Source organism: Pseudopipra pipra, chromosome Z (genome assembly GCF_036250125.1).
Source record: "Pseudopipra pipra isolate bDixPip1 chromosome Z, bDixPip1.hap1, whole genome shotgun sequence".
NCBI lineage: Eukaryota > Metazoa > Chordata > Aves > Passeriformes > Pipridae > Pseudopipra > Pseudopipra pipra.
The window spans coordinates 29,833,544-29,853,786 of NC_087581.1; the positions used below are offsets into that span (position 1 = coordinate 29,833,544).

Here is a 20,243-nt window from a genome sequence, read left to right on the forward strand (position 1 = left end):
TCCAGTCATGGCTACTACCAGTAGTTTTCTTTCTCTTCCTTTGCACTCTTTTGTCTGTCCATCTCTTGTGCTTGTAGACTGTAAGATGTCCAGGGCAGACACTGCCTGTGGCTTAGCACACTTAAGTTCTGTGCAGGGGTACTATTAGTAAAATACCTAATTCTAAAGAGAAACCCCACCAATAAACAACAAAACAAGAAACAAAACCACAAAAAAGCTGACAAAACAAACAAACAAACAGCAAAAGAAAAACAACCCAAAACCAAAAAGGGTAATGAATCGCACTTGCATTGGACCGGCTGCTGGGCTTTTTTTGATGACGGAGTGAGAGCAGAGATCTCAAGAACTGAAAAACTATCCTGGGATGAATCCTGATTATTTTGAAGTCTGTCTTTTTGAAGACAAGACAAAACCTTTCCTCTACAGGAAAGCAGATTTCCCCTTCAAATTACAAAGGTTTCACATGATGATAAATTAATCACTTGGTTAGTAGATACAATAATTTGGACATGTGTTAATCAATGCATTGGCTCATAATATGTATGTGCATGTGTGTGTTTGCATATGTATACATACGTTTTTCTGTGTTTTTTTTCTTCAGGTGATGATTCCCTGTTGAAAGTTCTGAAGGGATGAAATTAAACTTCATTTTGCAAACTGCACAAAGTATATGGGAAAAATCCAGGGACAAATAAAGAATCTAAAAAAAGGAAAACTTGTTAAGAAAGTTTTTATCTCTTTGTAGGAAACTCTGAAAAGCTCAACAGTCCTTTTTCAGAGTAAACATTTCCACTGTGTTCTCCAGTTCTCTATTCCTCTGTTCTCTGTGTGTGTGGCAGTGTTGAACACATGGGCACCCTATACTAGGTAGAGCAGAAGCAGCTGAGCAGTGATACCTGTCTTGCTGTCATAAGAACCCATATGGGAACTCTCAGAGAACATATGTAATTTGTGTCTCAGTAGTGATTTCTGTTCTGTTTGGCAAAGAAAAAGAGTGTAATTGTCAAGGCAAATTATTTACTAGATAGTTCATATCATTACCTCTTTACCACTTGTAAATGAACATACCCCAGAGAAGTTAATTTAAATTACCAGATCCTGTAGTGACTGGACAACTCCCATTTAAAAGATAAATCACAGTTCTTTCCTTTCTTCCCCTCCCAGCACTTGTGCATGATCTGTCTGATTTGGCTGGAAAAATGTGCTGGGGGGAAGAAAACTTGATGTGGGGATTGTGTTCTGCTGTGCGGTGGCAGTTCTGTGTGTGAAAGCTGCAACCCATCTTCCTGTTGCAAGTGGGTACCAGGCACTTCTAGCAGCCCCATGATTTAAACTTGCATGTTTGCAAGAGTACGCTTAAACTCAGTAACTCTGTGTCAGAGACGTGTCCCCTGTGAATAACTTGGTGTTGATACTTTATCTTAGGTGATGAAAATCTAGAATTTAGGTCGACAGGTCAAGTGCTGTCTCTGTGCCTTCAAGCCTTCTTAGTAGCTAAAGCGTGGCTTTGGCAAAGTGCCATCTGTGCGTGCTCAGCAGTGTAGGGTGAGCTCCTCCAGGACTTCTGACCAGCTTCAGAGACAACCTTCTCTGCAATGCATGAATCTTATCTGTAGACTAAATAGTGTCATCTGAAGCAAAATAGCTTTTAGCGGTGAAACAGCCCCTGGCTTTGGAGGCTTTAGACAAATTCTGTGCCCTTCCCATTTCTTCAGTTAAATGCTTGTCATCCTCCCCAGCTTTGCTGTGATTGGACACGTGCTAAGGACGTTCTCTATCAAATGGAACCTAATAGGGCATTGAAATATTGATGAATAAAACGTTAATTTTTAATTCTCCATCAGTCTTTACTAATGGGAATCCAATGTGCTTCTGTCCAAGAGACTTTCTGACATTATGTGGTTTAATGTGTCTGCACATTAAATAAAGCATGGAGCTACAGGGTTTTACTTTGCAGGTGCTTTGTTTAATAGAAGAAAACAATGGAATCGTTTAAGTTGGAAAAGACCTCTGTGATCGTCAAGTACAGCCACTAACCTAACTAGCAGGTCCACCACTAAGCGATGTCCCTAAACACCACATCTACACGTCTTTAAATACCTCCAGGGATGGTGACTCCACTTCTTCTCTGGGCAGCCTGTTCCAAACTTTTCAGTGAAGAAATTTTTCTTAGTACCCAATCTCAACTTCTCCTGGCACAACTTGAGGCCATTTCCTCTTGTCCTATCATTTGTTACTTGGAGGAAGAGACCAACCCCCATCTGGCTGCAACTCCTTTCGGGGTAAAGTCTCCCCTGAGCCTCCTCTTCTCTGGGCTACAACACCCCACTAACTCAACCACTCCTCACGAGACTTATGCTCCAGACTCTTTGCCAGCTTTGTTGCCCTTCTCTGGATGTGCTCCAGCACCTCAAAGTCTTTCTTACCGTGTGCTACTATTTGTAGTTATGCCAATGTCCCAAACTCTGCTCTTTGGTGGTCACCACATAATGCTTCATCCATTGAGCTAAACCAGCCATAAGGTCTTCATAAGCTTATGCCACAGATCATATATTAATAAATTACATATATTAATAAATTAATAAATTCCAAAACATTATTGAGCAGATCTGGACAATGATATTATGTAAAAGCAGATGCAAAACCCGTGAGTATGTAGTTAAACATTCCTTCTTTGTGCTGGATCACTGGCTTGCCATCCTGAATAGTTGCATGTGTGTTTATGACTTGGGAGACCTGAGTCAGATAGTGTGATGATTGTCTCACTTCTGTCCTCATTTGTGTTTCGTTTTCTGATGGTTTTGCCTGATTAAAATGCATAGATGTCTATTATGTCTGTATTTTGAAATATATGATGATGGTCAAAAATCCTGATTTTTATTTATGAGATAGAACTTAACAAAAAACAATGGAAAAGAAATGTTAATCCCTGCTTTTCATAGTCAAGCATTGTTTCATTGAAATGGATAAAATGCAACTAATATATCGGAGCCTCTTCATGCTCCAGGATAAAGGAGCTTAGTAACACTATAAGAAATAGGGGCAAAGAACTTCAGAAGATAGGGAAATGTTCCCTTTTGCCTCAGGAAAAATATATTATTCAGTGACCTCCACTGTGCCTGACTGAGCCAAAACCCATCAGAGTTGTGCTCAGGTTGCATTTCTGTTGAAGTGAGCACAGGCTGTATTTGCATAAGCAATAGACACTCAGTAGGTATGGCCACGAGGAGAAGCTGGGTAGGTCACCAAAATACCTACTTCACTGGTGGTTGTCCAGAATATCAGTTCCAATTGTGTGTTTGCCATTGAAGCATTTATGTCAGGCCCTCTTTGGCATTAGAAGTTTAGCCACTCCACTGCTGGAAAAGATAAACTTGGATTCTTTTGCTCTTGCCTCCTTGATGTGTTTTTTTTTCCCTGCAAAACTGGGGAGATGATTGCTGGTATATGCATGGTAATAAAGCTTGTCAGGCACAGACAGTCAGAATTCTTCTGAATTCACATTTAATTTATTCACGGCACAGCATGCAGCAAAGCTGATGGCAAGTTAATGTGCTGCACTTTAATGAGATAACTGTTTGCCTCCCAGGTTTTGAGGTTTTTGCTAGTTTTATTTATCAACCTGGCCAAAGCCAAAGCCATAAGGCATTACAGATCTACACTAAAATATTTTATTTACTTAGCTGATGCTTTTGCCAGAGGAGAAATCGGTGAAGTAATTAAATAGTGCTGCTTTTATTTTAGAACAGACATGGGGTCTTTTTGAGTATACAATACGTCCTTCTCAGTGTTGTGGCTCACAAATACTACCTAGATCAAAATATTCTATTCACAGTTTCCGAGCTTTGATGTAATTAAATTTCCACCTGTCTTTGAAAATTGACCCCCTCATTCTCTTTAGAGGTGTGTATTTCAGGGGAGGAGAGACGGAGGGAAAAGTGTAGCAACTCTGTAGTATGAAACGCAAATGCAGAAATTTCAGTGTGACAGAGCTGCAAAGTCTTCCATTAAACAACAGATGATATGGCTCCACTCAGGTTTTGAAATCTAGTTCATGCCAATTGAGTTCTTGTGTTACAACTTAGTCTTTTAGCAATTGCAGTTCCTCCTCATTAGCTAATTACTGCATCAATAATGAAAAGAAGATGAACCTTAGTCAAGAGAATGATGTTGTGATGTATCACTAATGAAACCATTTCTGTCACACAGTGGGAGCATGCCGGGATCAGGCTGTGGATGGCTGTGAAATGCCAGTCCTCACGGGTCTGCCAGCCCCTCCCAGGGTGGGTGGAGAGGAGCACAGTGCGTGGACACCATGTCCAGTGTAGGTGTCCTCTGAGAGGCTTGTGTTAATTTATCTAAAGCCAGTTAAAATGTCATTTTAAGTCTTGCTAGTACTCATGCCACTCTTTGGTGGACTCGGAGTCCGACAATGTAGGTTGTTGGACTTGATGATCTTCAAGGTCTTTTCCAACCTAAATGATTCTGTGATTCTATACAGAAACGTTGTTTCTGTACACAAAAGAGTGCTTGGAAAAGGGTCTTTGAGACGGAGCTAACATCTTTTGTGTGTGTTAACCTTTAATGTCTAAAACCTGTCAAAGTGAAGGTCAGATTGACCTTTCAATTCACTGTTGTACCTTTGCATTATGTTTTCTGCAAAGCTAAAACCACATTTTGCAGTAGGAATACAGTCAGGTTACGAAACTGTGTAGTTATCTTTCAGTTTTGTGCACCCTTTGTGATATAAGCTATTGTCTGTTTGGCTACAAATTCATAAATAAGTAATTATTAGGAAATAACTGATAGATTTATGGGGAAATGCAATTACAGGCTTTAGTTGAAATGTGCCTGTTGTTAGGTACAATGTTCTCCTGTTTCTTTGCTGCTAACAGAAGGCTGAGAGAGTGGAGAGGAATGGGAAGGGAGTGTATAGGAGGGGATATGCCACTGAGCATAATCAGTTTTGGGAACAAGGACAATCAAATTTTGTCCAGCCCTTTGCTGAGAGACTTCAGGAAAATACATGCAAGGTTTATATTTGGAAATATCAAACTGTGTTTGGCATTCAAGTCAGGTAATGTAACCCATAGAAATCACAAGTTTGAGCCAACCTTCTGTGCGTTTCTTTAGGCAAATTAAGAAAATGTTAATTTCGGATGCTGTGCAGGTGGAAAGATGCACATAGACAAAATATCAGCACATTTGCCTATCTGTAATGCTTTTTATTTATAAATGTCTTTCTTTTCTGTTGGACCATGAGCTGCCTGTTAAGCTGTGTGTCTCCCCTCAGATGCCAATATCATGTCAAAAGGAAAAGTTGGGCATGTGAGCAGGGATGGCTGGTGGAGGTCATTGAGGGAGAGGGGCTCTGCCTTCCAGCAAGTGCCACCTCTGTACTAAGACAGTTCACACATCCTCTGGGGTTTCTTTCCCATCTGAACAATAGAGCCTTTGATATCAGAGCAGTCTGGAGTTTAGTAGTTATTTACTTGGCAGAGAAAAAGGCAAACTACTGCCACAGACTGCCAAGTGGTGTTACCTATATTGTTAAGGGCTGGCATTGAGTCTGTTGATCAAGCATTAATGGGTTTAGCTTAATGAAGAAACTTATGGTTCACAGAAAAATATTAAAAGTTTAAGAGGTTTGGGTTTTTATTAGCATCCTTCCTTTCAAGAAATCTTTTTAATGACTTAACTCCAAATTTGTGTCCAAAGGTGTTCAATCTAACATTATTGTTATTTTTCTCAATGCATTTATAGGGTTCCAGGATTACTTTGTTGCTGACAGTGGATGTTTTCATCATATTAATAAGATTTTTTTTCTTCTTTTGTCTATTACCAAATTATTTTGCCAGCATTTTAGGGTTTGCTGTTGGTTCTGTTGCACTGATGTTTTTTTAAGTGTTTTGAAACACTTTTCTTGTTTCAGTTATTTCCTGTGGAGTTGAGTTAGCTGAGTGAAACAGATGACTTCTCAGTGTTTTAAATTCTCTACCTAGTTGTATATAGTAGTTAAAAATGAATAATATTTAGAGGTTGAGGGTATAGGTCTTCTGGGTATGATGTGTAAATTTGAGAACTAAATGGTAATGTGGCTTCATTTTTCTTCATTTTGGGCAATCTCCATTCAGACACCAAATTCAGTATCTTCCCTTCAGCAGTTTCCTTATGACTGTGATAGTCCCAGGCACATAGAAAAGGTAATAATTTTTGATGACCAGCAGCTATAATTGGAAAAAATTGGATAAACTTTTAGATATAGAAAACCTTTTTCCAGGCCTGAAATGGAAGCAGCAGACTTCAAGCTAAGTACAAAAATACAACCTGACACTAATACTAGTGCCATCTAGGAATATATGCACTCTGAGTAGCTCAGTCTGTGAAACTTGAAAGTGTAACTGTCTGGATATCAAGTGGATTCCAACCTGGATTGTGCTAAGCATGTTCCAAAAACTGCTTTCCCTCAGCACATCAAAATCTGGGCGCTGTTCTCCTGTCGTGGTGGGAGAAATACCAAGACAGCTTGTGTAATTTTAGTTTGTCTGACAGAAAGTGTTACGCTGTTTCTCCCCAAGGATGTAACTTACAGAGAGCACTCAGATGGGGTTTGTGGTGGTTCTCTCTGGGCTGTGTAAGGCCACATATGTTCCTCCCTACACACTCACACACAGCAAACATGCAGAGGAAGGGTGTATTTCCCGCGGGTGTTTTTGCAGGACCCGTAGCAGCAACTCTGGTCTTGTAGGCTCTCCCTCATTTTGTCCTTGTCCACACCTCCCTGCCCACAACGTCAAACACAAGGTGCTCAGACCTGATTTTAGAACCCAGCTTGCCTCAGCCCAACAGATTAGTCCTGGTAGCTGTGCAGGGCTGGTTTTTGCTGCATCCATGTATTAATGACCCCTACTCTTGAATCTGAGTCAGCACTTCCCACAAAGCACCATCACCTTTTCTCCTGTGCTTTTCTTTTGTATTACTGTGGGGGAGAACACTGTTTGAGAATGAGAGGTTTTTTTCCAATCAGGCAGCCACTAAGCTCCATGCCACTGCTCACTCACTCCCCTGCCAGCGGGGTTGTGGAGAGAATCAGAAGAGTAAAAGCTGGAAAACTCATTGGATGAGGTAAAAACAGATTAATAGGGAAGGAAAAAGCCACACACACAAACAAAATGACACAAGGAATTCATTCACCACTTTCCATGGGGACGCAGGTGTTTGGCCAACTCCAGGAAAGCAGCTCTCCATCACACGTAATGGTTATTTGGGAAGAAAAACGCCGTCAGTCCAAACATCCCCCCCCCTTTCTTCTTCTTCTCCCTTACCTTATATACTGATTATGATCTCATGTAGTATGGAATGTCCCTTTGGTCAGTTGGGATCATCTGTCCTGACTGTGTCTCCTCCCAGTTTCCCATGCACCCCCACTCCCCTCACCAGCATGTAAGCACTGCTCAGCAATAACAAAAACATCCCTGTGTTATGTCTCTGTAGAAGTTTCTCTGATTCCTGTCTTGAGCAAGGCAGATGTGTTCCTTGTTGAGGGCTTCTTCAAGCTATCCCATACAAATGTAGCTACTGTAATTGCACCTCAGTGAGACAGAAAAGAAGTAAGACTCTTTGTTCCTTACCTATCTTCCACAGAGGGGTTTTCAGGGTTACAGTTTTAGACTTTAAACTTCTGAATTAAGTGTAGATGGACTGTAAATTCTTTCAAAGTACAAATTCCAGATTCTTGAGACCCAAAGTTGCCCATTAATAACACAGGGATAATATTTCCCTTCCTTTAAAGAGGCATTCATTAATAGTAGAGATATATATGCAGGGATTCATCTCACCTAATTTTATCTGACTGAGCTGTTTTTTCTCATTTAAAGAGTGGAGAAAAAGAGTCACCTTCACTAATGAAGCATCCTAACTTATAAAAGTCACATATATGTGAACAGGATAAATACACTCCAGAGGTCCCTCTTTGTCATCTCAGAAGGAATTTAGATGACCAGTGCTAGTTTAGATGAGGCTTAATTTTAAGTGGTTTCAACTGGGTGAAGTAGATGGTGTGTTAAACGTGGACAAGCTAAGTGAATGTTCTTCTGTGTGATGAAATTAAATACCCAATGAATTGCTGCTCCTGTAAACAGAACCTTGTTCAGATGGAGGCAGTTTTTAGTGCTAGAATTTTGTCATGATTTCCCAGTTTCTCATTGTTAATGGTGAGGATTCAAATCCATCCTGAAAATCTGTAGGTCTAAATATCACCATACGGTTGCAGGGGCAAAATCATGAAAGCGTATCTTTCCTTTGGCTTGGTTTCAAACAGGGTGACATCATTTTTATCAAACTGCCTCTATTAGTTCTTTAATTCAGCAAACAGAGATTGCTAAGTAAGGTTCCTTTTCCAGCCAAAACGTCAATCAGAACTGTAAGCTCTGCAGAGTACTGTACAAATTAACATTTAAACATCGCTATTGTAGTAATTATTTTGAACATCTTTTTTTTTTATGACACTCAGAAGAAAAGGGATGACTTGTCGTTGAGTTTCCAGACTCTAATTTTCTCCCTATATAAGTGTGCTCTGCCGAGATCTCTTTCCCTTCTGGCTGTGCAGTGTTTCTGTGCTGCTCATACCCAGCTGGGAGCTCCCTGTCTTAGTTATTGACCTGCCACAATAGAGGCAGGAAGAATCCAAACAGCCTTTGTATATGTGGTTTGAATGTTCAGGGGATCTGATGAATAGACAAACATATGATTTGACTGCTAGGGAGATGATTTGATGGCAAACAAAAGGTCACATACCAGCAAAACTGTTAAATGGTGGCATGAGAGTGGGACTGCTGTTCTGCTCCCTATTCAATTTCCTCCCACACTGGGGGCCGGATTCTGCCTCCACTGCAGCTGCTCTTGCTGCATGGGATTAGGGAGTTTTTTGGGTGATGTGCTTGTGTGAAGGCACTAATGGAGTACACAGCAGACAAGGGTGGAATTCAGCACGGATCGTAATCCTCCTTATGGGCTGTTGATGTGTGGCATCATATGCAAACCCCTGCCTGGCACCTGCATTCACACTTGCCTCATCATCCTTGAATGTATCACTGACTGTCCAGAGTGTAGTGTCCTTTTGTGCCTCTGCTCTTGCTTCACTGGTGAAAACCAATCAGTGCTATGAAATCTGGCTCTTTGTGTGCAAATAATTGGACCATCTTTTTTCTGGAGTTCTTCAAAGGATGCTGACTTGTGGAAGAGGGAAACAATTAGTGTTTCATGTGGATTTGTACCTCTTCACAGATGGGTATGCAAGTAAAATGAGGCAAAAGGTGGAACATATCTTCTGCTTTTTGGGATAGCTAAGTACCTGGAGCGAGAAATTCCTGTGCTTCAAGTGCACTTCAGCAAATAAAGAAGGCATTGTATTTCCAGTCTCTTCTCAGACAAAGTAACTTGCAGTTCAGAAGCTTTTATTCTCAAGGTTTTGTGCTGATTATTCCTTTGGCTTTCACTTACCTGCACGAAGTTTGAGTTTTGTTATTACTACTTAGGGAAGATTACAGTTCACCTAGAAGATTCAGCAAATTCATAAACTCTGCACTTGATAACTGAGCTCCAATAAGCCTTCCTGGAACAATGCTCGTAAGTCAACTGTGGATGTTGAAGAACTATATAATAATGAGATCTGAACTTCAGTAACACCAACAGCTATGTCACTATTATAAAGGGTAGAAATCTTTAATTTCAGTTTCAAAATTGTGTTTCTTCAATAGCAGTAGTACTGCATGTTGTAGTTAAGCACCACCAGTCTTAAAACTGTCTGTCTCACTTGGAAGATTCTAGCTGTCATTGACTCACAATAATAGACAGAATCCCACAAGTCAAGGTTTGAAAGGTCTTTGGAAACAGAAAGATAGAAGGATACATTCAAAGGGTTTTTTAAAAAAGCTGAAGATTAGTTTCTATGTCCTGTTGAAATGTATTTGAAAAAAATACTAGTCTCTATAGCAAAGGAATGATTTTTTTTTCTTTTTTCTTCATTGTAATCAATGAACAGATATTTTAATACTTTTACCAAGTAGTTTGCAAGTGACTTTTAGGAAACTAGAGTGCTTGAAGTGGAAACCAGGTATGTCATAATTCATTATAGGAAAAAGTATCTTTCCTTTTGCATTAATGAATTCTGTAAGATTTATGAACTGTATGTTCATAAAGATGCACAACTGCTTCAGAACAAATGCATCACAATTTTTCTAGACAGTGATTATAATTTGTGAATTAGAGCTAATTAAGGTATGTCAGTAACATAATGTAAAAAATGGCTGATTACCGGTTGCAGGAAAGATTTTGGAGCTTCCTGCGAAGTTTAATTTTGGTGAGTATATTTAGATTTAAAAATGTACCCTCTGATAAGAGGTATTTTATTCTTTGTTTATAGGTCAGTAATGTTGTTAAGAACAGAAGATTACAACCTAGGTGTTTTTCATAGGTGAGGAATAATTTTCCATGCAATTACTTTGATTCTTTCTTTTTAAAATATTGAACGTTTTAACTGTGTGCAAGGGTGAGTGGTTTACAGTCATGAGCACAGCACAAAGCTGAACTTCTGCAGAAAGCCCTCCTCTGTGGTGTGTGGGATCTGTGTGATTGCTGATGACGCTACCAGGGCGGAAGGGGAGGGCAGTGTCCTCACAACACCATCTGGAGCACCGTGTGCCTCTGAGCTCCGAGGGTGGAGTACAGGCTCTGCAGCTGCTGTCGTGGCTGTTTCTGGCTGGATGAACCGGCAGCAGTGCCGAGGGGTGCCTGGCTGCCCATGGTGTGCAGGTTTGTGGGGTGAGGGGCAGCAGTGCAGCAAGGTGGCTGTTGTGGGCAAGAGGGACATTCCTGTGGTCCATGATAGGCATTAGCAAGAACATGGTTAAGTCTTTGACTGTGTGTTTGCACCAAGCAGTGCCCCAGCTAAAAATCCAGCAATACCTAGCTCCTATGTGGCACTTCTTACTAGAAGAATTTTAATGGGAGAGGGTGTATTAATACCTCAACATTGTAGAAATGACTGTTGAGCAATGAGGAGATTTCCACCAAAGCTACGTGCTGAATTTGTCTTCCCCACTGCGCTCTGGATCACAGCTGTGTGTTGGAGGGATGGAGAGTCCTGGGAACTTTGTCTTCACATGCTCCAAAGCTTTAGTAATGTCCCAGCAGTAGGGCAGTTCTGTATCCAACAGAGAAGTTAAGGTTGTGGATAAGCTTTTTAAACAAAGTTAAATGTGAAGATCTTGGTCTCTTGCCAACTCGGTCCTCTTTTAGGTAACTGAAAGGGGCTTTTTCCCAGTACAGCTGCTCCTAAAAATAGTAGGCAGGATTTTATTTTTCCAAATACCTCAGTTACTCAAAATTTGCCAAATTACTGAAATTATATATATGTCTATAACTGGAGGAAAGGCAAAGAGGAAAAAAAGTAAAACCAATAAAGAAAAATAATGGTGCAGCTTTGACAGTCTCCTTGAAAACCAGCAGTAGCAGCAGTGTTGAACAGCTGCCATTGTGTTTGGCAATGCAGTGGGTCTGTTGAACAGAGATGCTGTCTGCTAGTGCCATTTTATTAAATAATTACTTAATGATTTAAAACAAAGGATCTTCTTCACACAAGCCATTCACATCCTCTCACATCTGGGTCAGAAATGGACCCTCTTGAGCAAGTTCTTGCAAGTGTCTTGAAAATATTCGGGGTGGCATAGACCTAGAGAGTGGAGAGGAAGGGGGTGTTAAGTCAGTTTGATCTGTGGTATTTCCAACTGAATAATAAGGGTAATTTCAATCCAGAAGAAAAGGGTGACATGTTAATTTTTTAGAGTATTCAATGGAAGCACAGAAGAATCTGTGCTGGCATCATCATGGCACTGGAAATGTCAGCTATACTATTATCATCACCTTTACCAATATCATCAGCTATGGAATTACAGCAGATAACAGTATTTTGACTTCTAAGATGTGAAAGTGTCACACTGAAGCCAAAACACTGTCAGTCTAGGTGGACTGCAGTCATTGCCATGATGTTAAAGAGAAAACATGGCTTTTTGGGGGGCACATTCAAGACTGAAAACATTCCATATTTGGGTGATTTGAAAGGTCCTTAAAATACATTTACTAATTTGTAAGTTTTGCATTGAATCGCAGAATCATAGAATCAGCTGGGTTGGTAAAGACCTTTGAGATCATCAAGTCCAACCCTTGATCTAACACCACTGTGGTTACTAGACCATGGCACCAAGTGCCACATTCAGTCTCATCTTAAAAACCTCTGGGGACGGTGAATCCACCACCTCCCTGGGCAGCCCATTCCAATGTCTGATTACTCTCTCTGTAAAAGATTTCTTCCTAATATCCAACCTAAACCTTCCCTGATAGAGCTTAAGACCATACCCTCTTGTCTTACTGATAGCTGCCTGGGAGAAGAGACCAACCCCCACCTGGCTACAACCTCCTTTCAGGGAGTTGTAGAGAGTGATGAGGTCTCCCCTGAGCCCCCTCTTCTCTAGGCTGAACAACCCCAGCCCCTTCAGCCTCTGCTCATAGGACTTGTGCTCGTGCTTAACTTGAAGTTAACTTTTGAATAGGGAGGATGAAAACAATTGAAATCAGAGGATGATGACAGTATCCAATTACATGTTAGGAAAATACCATGAAATGTTATATTTATATAGCGTTAGTACAAAACAGCTAAACTAATAATTGCTTTTAAAGACACAAGCATATCCAGCCTAAATTAGATGTATCCTGGGTCTGGGCAAAGTACAGATCATCTGTCTGTTCTTTCAGTTAATCAATAGTACCACCTGTGCTTTTTCATTGACTTCTTAATGCTAAATGGTAAACACTAACAGCCAGATCTGCAGTAGTCTAAATTGGCCTAATGGGTCATTAGAGCTGTACTGATAAATGCCAGCTGGGAATCTGGTGTGGACTGTAGGCTGAAAACTTAGGAAATGGAATAGCATAAACACTACTTTATAACTGCTTTAATTAATTTCTTGTAGTCCTCTGTATTGTCTAGTGGCTTGTTTGACTTCTGTGTTGAATAAAGCAAGGATAATGTTAGCAGCAAAGAATGCAAGAAGAACTGGACTGAAATCAGATTAGTAGGTGTTACAAGGTGTTTGATGGAACTGTATGTTGATTGATCGTGTGAGCCTTTAAATTGCCTCTTCAGTGAGGGTAGAAGAGATGTGTAGAAGACAGGTATTGAGAGTTTGAGTTCTCTCTGTTCTGTTTCTCTTTACTTGACTTCATTCTTTTTGCAAAATGAAATTAATAGTATCTTTATGTTCCTGGGCCAGAGAGGATGTGCACCAGGTGATGCAGAAGATACATACATTTTGCAATCCTACCTAAGACTCTTTCAACAGTGGCACTTGTAATGCTTACCTGTATTACAGTGTGGTGGTTTGTTTTGTTTGTTTTTATTTGATCTACAAGCTAAAATAGCATCCAGGTGTGTCCCATTTCCTGCCTGTTGATTGAGATTGATACCTCTGCTGTTTTGCAGTGTTTTATTTTCTGTTCTTTTGTGATGTATCTTGGGGTTTATGCCAAAAATGAAATTAGACATATTTGTAGCTAGGAAAATTATTCAGAGTTACAATTAAAAGTGGTAAACTCTGGAAGTGGTATTATTAAACCTCATATTTTAGGCCTTAACTTTATTCAGAAGTCACATTGTGAACCTGAGAGACAGAGGGGGTAGCAGATTATCCCATACCTCTGTCTGAAGGGCTCTTAAAACTCTGCTGAGTGTAGCCTCTCGCAGAAGGGGGACACTGTCTCATTGCAGTGTAGCTGGTCTGACAGTGCTTATCTGAACCACGCTGAGCTTCGATAGGATTTATTTTTAAATCTCCTGTTTGGTTGCAGGGAGATGATCTGCCTATCCACACCTCACAGTCAAGCAGTAAAAACACAGCTCACTTTTGTGTATATTTCCATTTAGCAGTGGGTTTTCCTTTTCCAGCAGGGTGCATTTCTCTACTGTTTGCACCTATAAAGCCTCTTGGCTCATTGTCTTCCAGTCCTGGTACCACCTTACAGCAATAGGTTATTTTTCTGGCATTGATCCAGGGTTTTACAGGTGTTGTAGTCACTTTTCTTCATTCAGTGTGCAGCAAGTCACATTTTTATCTTCTGTATATGTCCTAGAAAGGATAGTTTACAGTGGCTATATGTGACTGGAGATCTTCCATGAGAACCTGACTAGCAAAGCATGGTGCAAGAAGGGGCTGAAATACATGCATAATTGGTGAATTCCTCAAGTTCAGGCTTCAGCTGCTTAGACATGTTTTTCTGGACTTTGGCAGGGAAAAAATGCTTCGGCACAGGTGACAGTGTTTTCGATTTGCATCTCAGGGTCTGGGGGAAATTGCTTCACTATTTTCCTCTAGTGCACATGAAGTCAGACCTTACAATGTCTTTGCTTATAGTGGAGGAGACTTTCCTTGCATGAGAGAGACTGCTTTTAGAGCACCTGGTCTCAGGAGACATGTCTTGCATTCAGCAGAGTGGCTAAGGGAGTTACTTTGTTTATAGTTCTTTGTCAAATCTGCCTGGCAATTCACAAAAGTAGAACAATGTCTAATGTGAAGGTTTGAGGCAACCAACAGATAAGAAAAGATGCATAGTAAAGGGAATGGTCAAAATATAGAACACCTGAAATGCTTCCCCCTTCCTCCCCTTCCTTTGCAGTATTTTACATCCTTTTGTTACCTCTCAGGCTTGGTGTGGTCAGTCAGCTAAGTCTATATGGACAACTTAATAACAGTTATATTTTAAGAGAGTTTCTATGTGAAAGCCTTTGCAAACTGAGTCATAAAAGGGTGTAATATTTCTCCTATCTGCTCTTCCAGCTTTTTACCCCAAGAATCAGGTAAACTGCTCAGATTTGCCTCAGCTTTTCAAACTCCGAAAATGAGAAGGAAGCTAGCCTGGATTTCTTGTATGCTAATAGAAGACTCTATCAGTATTATCCCTGGGACATCCCATTTTAGAGTGCTGGTAAACTGACTGCCAGTGCACTCATTACAGTGCAGGCAGAGTCCTTATTCTCTGCATTGCAGATGTTCTTGCAGTGGAGTTTGGTACTTGAACAATTGAAAAATCTTGCCTTTTAAATTTCTTGTGGTGATCCATCTCAAATGGCAGTGGCTTTCTTGTAGAGATCTTAAAAGTAATAAGAAGCCTAATTTAAGGGATGCAGTTTCATTTTATCCAGATAGACCTCTTGGTTTTCCTTTTATTGGACTTTAAATTATACGTAAAAATGCAGAAACTACATATGCTGTGCAAGTAATTTCTGTCAGCTAAAAGATTGCTGGAACTGCTCAGTAGTGATGCTCAGATTTAGTAGAAAATACTGTGCTGTTTGTTGGGTTGAGGGTTGGGTTTCTGTTTGGTTTTTTTTTTAATTATTACTGTTTTTTAAATAGAAGAGAGAGCACAAATTAATAAGAATTATACTGAGGCTAATAGACGTGTCAATGCAGTCATGAATTAGGAAAAGGATATACTGTATATGCCAGAGAAAAAAAGTGTAGATCAAAGAAGAAGGGATAGGCAAGAGATGAGGGAAAGGCAAAATCAGATTTCAAAACAATTCTGTGTTTCCAAAAAGATACAATAAGTGGCAAGAGAGATATCAGTGTAATCAGGAGCAATTATTTTAGGGGGAAGTTCTCTAGTTACCATTAAAGGATGTTTTCCATGACGGTAAATAAAGTAAAAGCTCAAGAAGCACAGGTTTTCTGATTTGATGCTATTTTAGAGTGTGAACATTGAATTACTTGTGCTCTATGTGTGCATGGAGAGGAAGAGATATGAACGCTCTCTTTTTTAGAAGCCTTCTCGGGTGCTGTCCTGTCAATGGGTCCTGTCACTAGGGTTATGAATTATGGTCAGAAGGTGCTCACTGTGGGGAGATGCCATTTCTTGTGCTCAGCAGAGCTGCCTGGGATCATCACAGCCTCTCAGTAGTCCCAAAGCTACTGGCGCACAATTCTAGTGCTACTGATTGCCCCAGGAGATATGACTTGGATGCTGATGACATACTCAGCCAGACTGAGCTGGTGCCAGAACAAAATACATCCCAAACTATTCCTGGCACATTAATTTTATGCTTTAGATTCAGATATACCTCTTGCTATTTTTTCCTCGCTCTTTCCTTGCTTCACATTCTTGTCTGCTAGTCCCTAAATTAAGAAGAAAAGTAGCTATTACGGTACTTCTGAGACTAGCATTTAACTAAACATGCAGCAGTGAGCTTGCAGAGCAAAAAGAAAAGATAGAATAGTACTTTTTTTTCAGTGTTCACAAAAAAGCAAAAACTTGAAAGAACTGTCATTTGTGGAGTTTGGATAATTGACCATAGCTAAAGCTCTGCCCCCATGAATTTTCCAATGTGAGATCTGATAGAGAGCTCTCATGCATCTGAACATGCAGCAATGAGCTTGCAGAGCAAAAAGAAAAGATAGAATAGTACTTTTTTTTCAGTGTTCACGAAAAAGCAAAAACTTGAAAGAACTGTCATTTGTGGAGTTTGGATAATTGACCATAGCTAAAGCTCTGCCCCCATGAATTTTCCAAGTGATTAACTTTGGCTTCAAATTAGTTGTCCATTCAAAACAAGGTTTTATGTGATATGGAATATTCTATTCAATCCTCAAAAATGCAACCAAATGTATAAACAAGAAGGCCATGGTAGTCTGTCTGCTACAACACTTGATCTGAGTCATGCAGGCTGTAGTGATGTGTCCATTCTGCTGTTGAAATTATAAATTCTGATGATCTTAAACGGTATGTTTTAGGTGCTTGGTCGATCCTGATGTAAAGATTTTGTTTTAAATTGGTAGTTACTCTTGCTGTGTCAAAAATTATGAGATGATTTACTAAGTTTTGTAAGTTTGAGTTGAAGTCCTTCCATGAATTCTGTTGAGTTTTAGTCTGACAGGTGAAGGGAACCTTCTTCTCGTATAGAACTGCTATGTGTTTGCTTGCAAACCATTTTGAAATCATGTTTAGAGTTTCACTTGACTGAACAAATAAAAATAACTTTTCTAGTGGCTTACTGTGGCCAGGTTTTAAAAATTTTAGGGCTTTTGCACCTTTTAAAATTTCCAGTGCAGTGCACAAATGTTCAACAGGGAGGTTTTTTGCATGTGGTATATGCACAAGCGGTATTGCTGCCTTCCTCCTTCAACTTTTCTTCTATGTGCAGATGAGAGGTTTAGATCACATTTGGAAAAAAATAGTGGAGAAGGCACTCCAACTGATTCCGTCCTCAGCATGATCATTTCGACTTTTACTTCTATAGTGCAGAAATGTTCCCCATGCTGTTTGCCTTTGCATGTCCGCAGGAGTTCTGATGTCCTGGCTTGGGCTTGGTGAGCAGCAGGATGTGGCTCTGGGGCTGGTGGGGATGGGATGAGATGGTGAGCAGTGCTGCTGCCCCGAGCCTGCCCCACTGCAGTGTTGGGCAAGGATTCTGCTAAGCTGAGCAATCATGAGAATGAGCCTGCTCTGCCCTCTCTGTGTCCTCACCTTGCCGCACTTTTCCAGTGGTGTCAGTCTTACATTTATCTGTATAAAGTCTGTCTTCTTTAGAACCTACATTTGGTTAACTAGTAATTCACTTAATGGTGAACTTTTAGAATACAATAATCTGTGGCTCTTGGAAGGCCCCTGCCATCCACATGCTGCTGCACCATGCTGCTTTCTGAGTGCTGCCTGCGTGAAGTCTGCAAGGAAATCTGTCTGGAGGTGGTTTAACTGGGAGAGGTGGGAGGCTATCTACACTTAGCAGCCTCTCAAAAAAAATTACTTCACCTCATGCTACACAAACAATTACAGGACAGTAAGGAAGTTATCAAGTAAGAAGGGAAACATGCTCTCAGGATGGCAGCATGTGCTAAACTTCTGTTTTAAAGACCAGTTTCTTTAGAAAAATTGACTTTGTGATGGCCATAGTTGTGAATGTGCTTGCACTGTTTGGAGAGCTAGAAATATAATTATAGCTTGGTTTTTCTTATTTCTTTACTTTTCAACAGAAGTATTGAGAATTTGAAATGTGGAATTAACTGTGTAATCTTTTGAAAGGAACAGGAGCTGGTCTTTGTGTTTGCAGGAGGGAACTGTAAGAGGCTGCATGTGGGTACTTTTCTATACAACAAACGTATTAGTAGGAATTGAATAATGAGTAACCTGATCAGATTTATAGCCAAGCTTGCCTGTCATACTGTGATAATTACCAGCTACCTTGGGCCTTAATACCAAGTGGATGCTCCCCCACCTTCCAAGCCATTTGATTTTTTAGAAGTGAGTTCTTTATGGAAAAGAAGCAGTGCTTAGGGGAGGCACTGGTCTTGGCTCAATACAGTGATCAGAAACACTTCCCAATGCAGGCACTGCCATATTCCACAAGCTGTTTTTTTGAAGAGCAACTTAAATGGTAACAGCTTTGGCCTAAGAGCGGTTTGTCATGGTCATGGAAGTTACTGGCAACATCAATGGTTGTGGGCTCCCCTTGGAGACAATTATAGCCATGTTCAAAAGTACAAAACAAAATGGTGATAAGGAGATGTAAGAAGAGCAAGTAATTGCTTAAAATCCTTTCTTGTTGCATGAAAATTTTATGTGTTTATCGGGAGGACAAAAACATGGAGTCATTCCAGTCTGAAAGTTGGTCACTAGATATGGAATGCCATCTCCAGACGGATGGACTACCAGTTCTTCTTTCTTCCTAGCTAAGAAGCTGATTCAGAGAGGTGTTTTTGTTTAGTCTTCAATGGTTTGTTATATGCATACATTTTTTTTCTTTCACTCAGGAGGAGAGAGGGTTGGGCTGGATGATCTCGAGGTCTCTTCTGAACTCAGCTATTCTGTGAATATCTGAAGGATAAAGTCTTTGTTCTGTATTACATTAGTCAAAGAGCGGTTGCTTTGTGTTGGGTTTTGAGTGTTTTGTGCTTTGCCATGCACAGCTCTAGGCTGTGTCCATCGATCCAGTAACTGGTAAGTCTGTTGTAGTTGTGTTGAGAAATTTGTTGTGGATTAAGGAGCTTCAGCTGAGATGTTTTGCCGGGTAAATGCAGAGTTCCATCCATGGCAGAAGTATCATTAGAAACCCTGGCAGAGGTTGACAAGATGTAACTTTCAAGTGGTTTGTGATACAAAGGAGTTCTGTTTGCCCTTGCAAGCAAACCATGTTAGAATGTTTGCATGGTAGTTACTGTGCACTTGTCTGGTTTCTGAGATTGTACCTTTGACATGCAACTTTGACTGCAATAACAGTCCCAATAAGGCAGCACAGGGCAGACTCCTGGTGCTGTGTTCCCAGGCACAGGACCAAGGTCTGAGTTACAGTTGTGTGCAGTTGGGATGACTAGTCCAGAACTCACCTGGGGGTGGAGAGAAAATGCAACTTTATCTCCTGCAGGAGGAGGGTGGGGATGGAAGCGGAGGCTGTCGGTTCTGGGAAGTAATGGTACAGAAAGGAAGCAGACGTTTCCTTCCCTTTTCTTTTCCTACATTGTGACCAAGGTCTTCAAGGCAGAATGAGATGCAAGTAGAAGAAGAGTAGAATTTTTGGGTTTTTTGAGTGTATCAGTAGTTATATAATCTATACATGTATATATATGTTGGTTTTGTAAGGTCATGCAAGTATTCCTGTTCTCAGGACTTGTTCATTATCTGGACTTTTGCATTACCTGAGGTAGTGTCTACCTCTCTTCCCATGCCTTTAGACCATAGACTGCTGAGTGTGTATAGGTGGCTAAGCCCTGTGACCTTCACTTGGGCTTAGGGGCTCACAACCAGCCATGAACACTTTAAGAGCAACTGGAAAGTGAGGCAGTTTCCTGTGGTGACACTGGGCAATTTAAAATCTCCTTTTTTTTTTTTTTTTCCTAGTTGTTTTGGCTTTACTCTCCTGGATAATGTTTTTATCAAACAAGGCTTGTATCACCCAAGCAGTTTGCGTGCTAGAGGGAACTGGATTGTGAAATCTGAATTACATTGCTCTTGCCAGCACCCCTTGACTTCTAAAGATTTTCTGTTGCTTTGATGAAGGGAACAATGCTCAGACATCTTAAAAAGAAGGTTAAATGTAATATTGAGGTGCACTGATTCTATTGTTCATGAGTAGGTTTTGCTATTCCTTGAAATGGCAGTATGACTAGCTGAAGATTCACAGGGCTTTACCCTTGTTTGAT

At 40.4% G+C, this 20,243-nt stretch overlaps 1 protein-coding gene and 1 long non-coding RNA gene across 2 annotated transcripts in view; both read left to right on the forward strand.

The window, feature by feature from the left end:
• The window catches only part of PLCXD3 (phosphatidylinositol specific phospholipase C X domain containing 3), an 82,144-nt gene that overhangs the window by 23,725 nt on the left and 38,176 nt on the right, over nt 1-20,243 (forward strand). The gene's annotated exons all lie outside the window — the stretch shown is intronic.
• On the forward strand, nt 6,456-10,417 carry LOC135406965 (uncharacterized). The gene is made up of 3 exons (XR_010426605.1): nt 6,456-7,610; nt 9,537-9,627; nt 10,043-10,417. It is a non-coding gene; the product is annotated as an uncharacterized LOC135406965 (long non-coding RNA).